The sequence below is a fragment of the Sycon ciliatum genome, chromosome 11 (assembly GCF_964019385.1).
Source record: "Sycon ciliatum chromosome 11, ocSycCili1.1, whole genome shotgun sequence".
In the NCBI taxonomy this organism is placed as follows: domain Eukaryota; kingdom Metazoa; phylum Porifera; class Calcarea; order Leucosolenida; family Sycettidae; genus Sycon; species Sycon ciliatum.
In genome coordinates this window covers 17,069,687-17,080,484 of record NC_088653.1, presented here as the reverse complement: position 1 = coordinate 17,080,484, position 10,798 = coordinate 17,069,687, and the positions used below count along the sequence as shown (strand labels likewise).

The window sequence follows — 10,798 nt, the reverse complement described above, 5'->3', positions numbered from 1 at the left end:
TTGAAGCAATGAAATATGGGCTATTTTGGCCCAATTTCCTTAAAAGTTTCCTGGGGGAGGACCCCGGACCCTTCATCCGCACAAATGTCGAATATCTTCCGACATCCCTGAACTAAACGGCCAACGCCATCGAAATGTGCTAGATCTACAAGCAGCATCAAGAGTATACTCTTGGTAGAACTGTAAGAAGGACACGCCCTGTGGGGATTTCCCAATGAAAACCAAACCAACCTATAGATTAACAGTTTCCTCTGAGACAAAAATGCGATAATACTCATAAAAAGGACACACTTCAGGCTCATTACAAACATCTTGAAACCTTTGTGTCATTATTGCAATTTTCGCTGTTTACTTTAGCTATCTTCTTTTTTGCGCTGTTTTACCACCTTCTTACTGTATTTAATCCACTGTTCCTGTTCCTTTTCCCTTGCCTGTATTTCACCTGACGAGAAGGCTTGAAAGTATACTTGTGAAGACAAAAACTTTCAAGATGTTTGTAATGAGCCTGAAGTGTGTCCTTTTTATGAGTATTAACCTATAGATTCTTTGCAACTTCATACCCTTTTTGGTTTGGGAGGTCAATACAAATGTACCAAAGAAGAAAGCAAAGTGCTGCAGCTCCGCATCGACAAAGAATGCAGAAAGAGCCAGAATTGAAGCCGACAACAGATAGATGTTCTCGAGTATTGAGAAACTGAATCGATGTACAGAAAGAGTGACAGAAAGAGACGGATTTTTTTGGAGAAATAGAGAGGGAGCATGAGCAAGCAGACCAGCAGATGTACGCACACATGTCATACAACGACAACAGAAAGGAAGACAATTTCAAGGAAAGATAGATTGAAAGAGACGAGATGAACGAAAGAGACAAATGAAATACAGGCAGAGAGAGAGAGAGAGAGAGAGAGAGAGAAGAGAGAGAGAGAGAGAGAGAGAGAGAGAGAGAGAGAGAGAGAGAGAGAGAGAGAGAGAGAGAGAGAGAGAGAGAGAGAGAGAGAGAGAGAGAGAGAGAGAGAGAGAGAGAGAGAGAGAGAGAGAGAGAGAGAGAGAGAGAGAGAGAGAGAGAGAGAGAGAGAGAGAGAGAGAGAGAGAGAGAGAGAGAGAGAGAGAGAGAGAGCGAGAGAGAGAGAGAGAGAGAGAGAGAGAGAGTGGGAGAGAGAGTGGGAGAGAGAGTGGGAGAGGGGGAAGAAACAGGGACACTTAGACAGAGGGAGAGCAAGAGAAAGCAGGAGAGTGGACGAAGGCAGAACATTGAAGTAGAGCAGGACAGAAGTCAAGAATTGGTGGTAAAGACTGGAAGCAGGAGAAGAGATCACCCACATGTTCATTCATGAAAAAGAAAAGAAATTGGGTGGCCAGCCAATTTGAAGGCAAGGTCGATTCAACCTATGCATCTAATGCGCTAACACCATTATACCATGCGGTTTGAAACAGTGTTTGGCCTCAACCTGCTTCAAGTAAGTATAATGTAATCTATTCTATAATAATATTATTATAAGGCCGGTATAGGAAATTATGGTATCCTTCATGGGTGCTTCACGTGGACGTTAGCATGGCCGAATGATGGACTTGACGGATAGATCACAGTTCAACAGGTTCATTATACTTTCCCACCCCTGGAAACACAGGACAGAGCATGCACGGAGTAGAACATAAGAAGTCATTAGAATGACAGTGACAGGAAATTTTTCTCTTTAACTACTTTTTAACGGTGCTCTTTCCCTGACGCCCAGTAAACTATTGTGCGCGGAGCGGTGCTTTCTTCCTGGTTTACGCAGTGTATTGCCGGGTATTCTTAATTCTGATGTGCTCCAGATGGCAGTTGTGAGACAGTAAAGTGTCATGCAGCTGGCAGGAAACCAGAGATCCATTACTAGGAGCAACTTCCTGCTTGCGGCGTGACAAAATACTCGCGGTCAAAGTTGCAATGCCCCTGTTCCAAACAAAGTTTTGTTATTCTCTGTTCTGATGCATGCTTGAAGGAAGTCCCTTATCTTAAGCGGGACTAAAATTGCAGCTATGTTTATCCCATGTCCGGCGTACAATATGTCGTGCAACACCGCAATTGCGTGGGCAGGAACTTTGAAATAACAGCCCAGGCTTGAATGGTAGTACCCAGGCGCTTTTGTGGATAACCTGGTTCTGTGCCGCCCGCATGCACTCGCTTTGCTGCTGCGGATCGGCAATACAATTGCATTTGCGGTGAAGTGAGGGAATACAAAACCTAGTTAGTGTGAGGGACTACAAAGTCCAGTTAGTGTGAGGGAGTCCTCGGACTACAAAGTCCAGTTAATGTGAGGGACTACAAAGTCCAGTTAGTGTGAGGGACTACAAAGTCCAGTTACTGTGAGGGACTAAAATGTACAGTTCATGAGTGTGAGGGACTACAAAGTCCAGTTAGTTTGATGCCACCCCACTCCGCGAACTACCGACTAAACGGCGCGTTTGGAGGTATGCTCAGGCAGACTGGGGCTGGCTTCGCACTTCTACTCAACAGCAAACTGGGATATATCAGAAGACCCCGAGGCGTCATGCAGATCAGTAACCGCTGTTGTCATGGAAGGCATGAATCGCTTTATTCCACACAAAGAACTTTCGACGAAACCAACAGATCCATCCTGGTGGACGCCGGAATGCTCAGCCGCTACCCAGGCAAAGAAGAATGCATGGAACCATCTCAGGAGACACCCCACCTGCCACCAGCAACTCATTGACTACAATGCCAAAGTCCGAGCCTCTGCCAATTGCCTTCGTCTCGCAAAGCAGGCAGAATCTGCCTGCATCCGAGATCGGCTCAAACCTGGATCACTGCGAAACAAGCAATGGTGGTCACTCCTGAAGCAAGCTGCAGGCTCTGGCCGCAGCTCGTCTATCCCTGTCCTACGCAATGCCCAGGGCAGAGAATATGTCACCAACCAGGAAAAGGCTACTTGCTTTGGAGAATTCTTTGCGAGCAAATGCAGTCTGGGTGATCAAGATCTACAGCACTCCGACCTTCCTGACTTTCCTCCTAGGTGTACATCTGCCCTGACAACTGTGATTTCAGGAAGCGACAGTCCAGTGCCAGCTCCGCCAGCTGGATCCAACCAAGGCTACCGGACCCGATGGCATCCCTGTCAGAGTTCTGAAGCAGTGCTCAAACGTTTTGGCTGCACCACTTGCCAAGCTGTTCTCACTCCGTTTTCGGTGCCATGTCCAGCCGTCTCTCTGGAAAGTAGCCCGTGTGGTCCCGATACACAAGAAGCAATCTCATTCTGCTGTTAAGAACTACCGACCTGTGTCCTTGTTATCTGTTGTCTCCAAAGTCATGGAGAAGATTGTCAACACTGCCATAATCAATCATCTTGAGCATGAAAAGGCTCTGTCCATCCACCAGTACGGATTCCGGCAGGGGCTCAGCACATCTGACCTTCTCACGTCTCAAAACCACTCCTGGGTCTCCGAAGTCAACCGTGGTGGCACAGTCCGCGTGCTGGCTGTAGACATAGCAGGAGCATTCGACAAAGTTTCACACCGAGGCGTGTTCCACAAGGCTGCGTCATACGGCATCACTGGCCCCCTCCTCAACTGGCTGTCTGACTACCTGTATGACAGGAAGTTGCAGGCAGTAGTCGGCGGAGCATCTTCAGAACCATACAAGATTGATGCTGGGGTCCCACAAGGGAGCATCCTTGGGCCCACACTGTTTTTACTGTACGTGAATGACGCCTGCGACGTCCTACCGGAAGGGATCACTCCGGCTGTTTACGCAGATGACACCACGCTTTATGCCCACACCCCAACGCCACATGCTGTGACAGAAGTGTGCCGCAACCTCCAAGCTGGTGTGGATGCACTTGCTGAATGGGGTGCTCAGTGGCGCGTCACTTTTGAGCCAACGAAATCACAGGCCATGACTGTGTCCCGCCACCCCAGACCCTGGGAGACACCACCTATCAGGTTCAATGGCACAGCGGTCCCGGAATGCTCGCGGCTGAAGCTCCTTGGAGTGACGTTTGATGCCCATCTAACATACTCGGAGCATCTTCGAGGAACTGCAGTGCGTGCCACACAGCGAATTGGTTTCTTCCGGAAGGCGTGCCATGTCCTGGACCCACCGGGCCGGGCCACAGCATACCGGGGGTTCATTCGACCTCTAATGGAGTACTGCCCACTTGTATGGATGGGAGCTGCGGCTACCCATCTCTCACAGCTGGACCGAGTCCAGCATCGTGCCCTCACCCTGATTGGGACAGAGGCTGCAATGGACACTCTGTCCCTGCGGCGCCGTGTGGCCGGCCTCACAACTCTGTACAAGCTCCATTACATCGCAAGCCCACCAGCTCTTGCAGCGACACGCCCAGCCAGAGCCATCGCACCCGCCATCGCGCCTGCCACACGTCGCCGCTCTGCAGCCAACCTTGCGCACGAGCTTCAACTCCAGACAGCCCTACCTGCCAGGTCGTGCAATGTTGCGATGCACCGTCTGCCAAAGGGATGCAGCAGTTCAAGGTTCTGACCTACCGCTACCTGAAACGGTCGGGTTGGTCATTGGCCACGGACATCGCCCCCTAGGCTACTGCCAGTACGACCCTGTTCATGTTCTCGGAGCACTCCCTTCTCATCAAACTCCCAATCCATCTGTCTTTATCTCTCTCTAACTCTCCTCCATTCTCACTCTAATCTTTCGTCAAATCTACACAGCAATCAGCCTCTACTTTCGCCTCAGCATCATGATCTTGATACTGCTATATTTGTACTTGTTTGCGTACTTGTTTGCACTCATATCTTGGAATAACAAGTTTCATGGTTTCCTACCCCCCCCTCTCTTTCCTACCCTTAGAGTTCTTACTCTCCTGCTCCCCTCCCCACCCTTCCACTCCCCATTTTGTTTCCTTTGGTGCACATGTGCAGCTGTGATGCCGAGACCCTTGGTCGGCTGAGCTTCACAGGTCCCACCCACTCCGTCCTGCTGGATATGTACCATTGCGTCGAGTTCTTCTCCTCATTTTAGTTCATCATGCAGTGAGTGTTCAATAGTAAAAAATAAAATAAAATAGTGTGAGGGACTAGAAAGTCCAGTTAGTGTGAGGGACTACAAAGTTCAGTTAGTGCGAGGGACTACAAAGTCCAGTTAATGTGAGGGACTACAAAGCCCAGTTAGTGTAAGGGACTACAAAGTCCAGTTAGTGTGAGGGACTAGAAAGTCCAGTTAATGTGAGGGACTACAAAGTCCAGTTAATGTGAGGGACTACAAAGTCCAGTTAGTGTGAGGGACTACAAAGTCCAGTTAATGTGAGGGACTACGAAGTCCAGTTAATGTGAGGGACTACAAAGTCCAGTTAATGTGAGGGACTACAAAGTCCAGTTAGTGTAAGGGACTACAAAGTCCAGTTAATGTGAGGGACTACAAAGCCCAGTTAGTGTAAGGGACTACAAAGTCACCAGTTAATGTGAGAGACTACAAAGTCCAACTTAGCAAGGCGTGCTGCACCTGACATTCGGAAAGGTAACGGCTAGTGAACCAAAAACCTGCTGTGGAGAAGAAGAAGAAGAGGAAGACTTACTTTTCTGACACAACAGACTCGGTGCAGCATGACTTAGTTTGGGCGCAGAAGTTGGTTGTGTTGTAAGGGTTGGAGTGGAGCTGTTAGCCCAGGCCTCAATGCGTGGAAACAACCCATCCTGCTTGTTATGCACACAGTCCATCAGCTCTGCCTTTAGCAGTTCAAAGCCCTGTTTGATACATTCCTGCGAGGAGAAAGAGTATGAATATGACGTGCCGGGAACACTGAATTCTTCCACCTGATATTTACCCTTGTCCGGATGCTGGCAGAGGTTAATTCCTGTTGCAATATTCAAAAGAGAGGAGAAAGTACAATGTACAACAGCATAGAGGATCAGACTCGGTGTGCTGGATTGTGCACATTTTGATCCTGGATTGGCAAGTATTGTGTACAGCAGTGCATGCGTCGGTTCAACATCGTATTTCGTTGTATACGCCAAAGTCGCTTCACAGGCAGAAAGTCGACAGGGTGCGGGAATTAGAGACGGGGCGGATCAACGCGGTAATTTACGGTACTTGTAAAACTTACGTTTATAACACAACACATCCGGCACGGTATATTCCCATCCGGATGCCGTTCCATTTGAAAGCCACGGATCGCTCTTGAACGTCCACCCCAAGGCATCCGGGTCCTTCCTTACCATACAGTCGCTCACGGCTGGGTCAGATAATTGCATATCGTTCAAGCGGCACTTCTTGTTTGACTCGTGAAACGTATATCTTGTACTTGAGCGAGGTACGCGTTTTACAACATATGTTCCATTGCCTGCCGTGCACATTTCACTGCCTGTGGGATGGAGGAAAGAGTATACAACACACTATAATATTAGGGGCATGTATACCATCAAGCACTCACGTGGCCGACCCCATCTCAGAGGGATTGACAATAATAAAAATGATATAAAGCGTGCCCAATATTGATATTTCTGACTGTTTTGAACTGGCTCTAGACAACAAATTTAATGACTGATGCTTGTGGAAAAATGTGTTGCGCTTGTGTAGTTGTTCTTACTGCGATACGTTCTAACAATAATGAGATGCCCTTTGTTGGTTCTTCTGCCTGGTTTCATTGACAGACGCGATAAGCCCATGGATCCTTCCATGAGTGACATGCGAACTGTAACTATTATTACTATACCATTAAACTCGGATGAAGAGGCAAGGATTAAAATCAAAAAAGAGAGAGGACCCTAAGTTTACAAGTTATCCGTATGTGCACGTATGTGCATGTTGTAGTTTTGTTTTGAAAAGTGTGCCAAACATGTGTGTAATTTGTATGCGGTTACAGTGATGGAGAGTTACTCTTAACTCGTATCCTGATGTCCTTTTCCTTTCTAAACTTGTGTGTTTTTTTAAGAAATAGAAAGGCCCAACCCTGCCTTGCCAGTTACGTGAACTTACGGGGGTCGCCATGGCAAATATTAATAATTGTAATTCCAAATGTACTATTATGAGATATTTAATACAAAACCGGCCTTCAACACCGAACACACAACTGCCTCAAGACCAGATATCCGCTTCAGCCACCACAGTCACGACAGAGAAGTCTATGGCTGGCGGGGGACGAATTCGCTGTGCGCCCCGCAAACAAGCAATGCTGGATTTCAGGAGGGCAAAAGACAGTCGGCACCGGATCCACGACACGACTTGGTTGTATGGCTCTTTCGACTTCTCTGAGATCAGAGACGCGGCACGCTTGTAGAAGCTGGTGGCGGATTTCCCCATCCCACCACTGGCTGAGAAAACCAGTGGTAGGAAGATGGCATGCTCAACATCCCTGACGCGTTGGCCATAGTGTCAACGCCTTTCCTTCTCATGGTGCTTGTACGTGCTGGTGAGTGAGGAAGTCCGATTCGATTGCGCGAAAGGGTTGAAAACCCGTACATCAAGAAACACACCTTCGAATCGTCCACCCCACACACCACTAGCCGCCACATCCAATCGGGCCTGGTCGTCAGTGATTGCCGTTCGGTACTGCAGCCTTTCTCCAGTTGGTGGCTGGATTCGAGGCTCGACTGCCACATTCGTGGCAACTCTCTTGAGCAGATTCGCTGTCACGTCACGAAGCTCGTTGTGACAGATTGTCGGGTAGCCGCCAGTGCTGCAGGAAAGAGCGTGGGTCACATCGAATGGCTCACCACACACACACGCTGATGGTAGGCGGCTGGGCTGCCATCCATACCGCAGAGCTAGACCATCCCACACGAACGATGCAGCAGCTCCCCCAATCCGGCATGCCAGAAACGCTCATGGAGGCAGAGTTTCCATTTGGGTGAAATCAAACATGGCCTTCCAGCACCAGGACCGGTTCAGCACGGAACATCACGAAGTGATTTGGATATCTGCATCAACCTCTAGCTGGTCCAGGATTGTTATCTGTGCACTCTACTGGTCAACGGCGCTTGGACCCGAGAAGAAGTGGAGAGAGAGAGAGACATCACTTGGAAGGAGCTGTATGCCCTAGCTGGTAGTCGCCACTTGGGGCCATGCCTAGGCAAAGCTCCGTATCCTTCTTCACTTCGATAATTCTGCAGTCGTGGACTGTGTAAAGTCGGGCAGTAGCAAATCAGCCCCACTGATGCAACTACTCCGCGGACTTTTCTTTGTCTGCGCCAAACATAACTTTACCATTTCAGCCATCCATATTGCAGGGAACAAGAATCTGATTGCTGATTCTCTGTCACGCTTCTCTATGCAGGCATTTCGGCGGCTCGTTCCCAACGCCAAGAACCTACCAGACGAAGTGATCTGGTCCCTGTACATGGGGAAGGAAGCTGCTACGCTGGTTGTGCCGTTGCCCGGAACACACGGTGCACCTATTCGACCGGTGAGAGCAGATTATAGTGCTTACTGCCAGTTGTACCACTGGAAACCCTTCCCAGCTACTGACTATCAGCTAAGTTGCTTTGCCGCATTCCTTGCTCGCTCAGTAAGACCATGTACTATCTCTGTTTACCTCAGTACCGCGAGTGCGCAACGCCCAAATTCAAAATGGCTTGGGTGATCCGCTGGGAGATGCCTGGCCGCTGAAACGAGTAGTAAGGGCATTGGACGGCCGTTATCACACCTTGCCTGCCTATTACCATGCCTGTGCTCCGCAAGACAGTGGATGCGTGCCAGTTGATGGAACTACTCAACCGATATGACCGTCTGCTGTACCAAGCATGTATGCTGCTTGCATTTTATGGCTTCATTCGCTGTTCCGAATTTACAGAGGAGACTCGGAGGACTGGTGCTCGACTTGCAGACGGCAACATGTAGCTGTTCCTGCCAAAGTCGCAAACAGATCCACTCCGCAATGGCGTCACAGTGTTCGTTGGCCGAGCCACGCAACCGTACTGCCCCGTGGCAGCGATGACAGCATACCTGCTCACTACCTGCCATCATCCATCCACTGCGCCTCTGTTTGTGCTCGCAGACGGACAGAAGCATACTCGTGCGGCAGTTACCACCACTGTACGTTCATTGCTGGCAGCATCTACCGTGCCTAGCCTGCACCTGTATTCCGGGCACTCATTCCGCATTGGTGCTGCTACGACAGCCGCAATGACCGATTTGCCCGACTCTCTGATCCGCGCCGCTGGACACTGGGTTTGGGTTTTTGCGCGATTGCCAATTTTTCCACCAGGCATAAGCTTAAGCACCCTTTGCCTTTGTTGCTGTAGGCCACTGCTTTGCGGTGGATTGCCCATTGAATGCTGCATGCCTTACCTTTATCCTTCTTGGCCCAGACGTAATGCGATAGGCGGACGTCCTTCTCGTGTTGTCTGTGGCGGAATGATGATTGGTGGTTAAAGTAGTGTCGTTTGAATGTTGTTGCTGTTGATCCAGTATATTCTTTCTTCTCTGTACCTGTGGCGACTCTCGCCTTATACACGATGGTTCACACTCGGTCCAGTGGACATGATTCTTTCTTCCGACAGATACAGGTCCTGGTATAGTTATCACCTCCGTTGGCTTGTTTCTTAGGTCGTAGAGTCGTGTTTATTGTGTTGTTTGATGATGGTGGCCATATCAGGGCTGGCACACTTTGAGGGAGAAAATGAGCCGGGGGTGTCCCCCGGGGGATTTTTTTTAAGGAAAATGGCTTGCTGTTGGGACCCCAGAACACATTTTTAACTGTCCACACACATGCAAGCATGCGTGCATTTTAAACCTACATGTACAATGACTGGCCAAACGCGACCTGGAAGCGCCGAATGGCCAACTGGACTAAAAGCGCTCAAAATAAAATAATCGGTTGTCCCTCTTTGGGAACAAAATCGGTCGGTTTGTCCGACAGGCAATCAAAAATCGGATGATTTCCGAAAAATCGGAGCAAGTGGCAGACCTGCCATATTCTGCATACAACTATAGCAAACTTTAACGGATTTACGGTTGAAGATTTTGTTGAGACTTGAGACTTTAGGGAAGTGTTTGGCCGCTACCTGGAGGAAGCGGTGTCCGATGTCGGTTGCGGCGTTCTTGCTGAATGGTGGATTAAACAATAATGTTCCCGTGACGATTCCTTTTCTTCTTTCTTGTGGCGTTGTCTTGTGCGTTTTTCCGCTCGTCAAAGTACTGTAAGTTCTCCAGGTATCCACTCTTTCTCTCAGTACGTCACTGTAGATTGGAGTCGATTCTTTGACCACATTGGAAATATCATATTAAATTATTATGATATTTCCAATGTGTTCAAAATCTTCTGCAGATCGATGCTGGCAAGTTCTGGATGATTGTGGGTGGATGGTGTGACTGGTAGTTGATATACAGCGGCTTGTCGTTCGGTTTCCGGTAAGGGCAGTGCTTCCCAGAGTTCAGGTCCAATGTCACATCCAGAAAGTCGACTCTCTTCACGTCTGTCTGCATCATTATGTTCAGTCCGAGGTTTTGGAATACCTTGGTCAATTCCTATTCTTGTTTGAACTAGCTCTGCCTTTCAGTTTAGCCCACTCTATTGGACAGCCTGGAACCTCCTTTACACATACTTGTGCAGTGAACCTTGTCTAAGACGACCGCTCAAGGGACCTTCAAAACGTGGTCCCTGCTACTAGGTGGTCTCCTTAACCAGGGTCATTTGACTGGATATAGCATCCCTTGATCCTGGTTTCAGTGGTCTTCGGGGACAGGTGGTCACCTTGTCCGAGTGGTCGCCATGACAGGTTTTACTGCGCAGTAAAAGCTGATTTAAGCGACTACCCCACGGTGCAAGCAAAAGCGGTCGTTAATGTCAGGTGGTCTTTAGAACCAGGTCTCGCTGTGTCTGTGTAGAAC

The 10,798-nt window shown here is 48.9% G+C and overlaps 1 long non-coding RNA gene across 1 annotated transcript; it reads right to left on the bottom strand.

Annotated features, from left to right (window-relative positions):
• Positions 1-1,492: 1,492 nt before the first annotated feature.
• Positions 1,493-6,319, bottom strand: LOC135827328 (uncharacterized). Its single transcript, XR_010555393.1, has 3 exons — positions 6,075-6,319; positions 5,547-5,825; positions 1,493-1,616 (listed from the first exon to the last, which is right to left on the bottom strand). It is a non-coding gene; the product is annotated as an uncharacterized LOC135827328 (long non-coding RNA).
• Between the last annotated feature and the right edge of the window lie 4,479 nt (positions 6,320-10,798).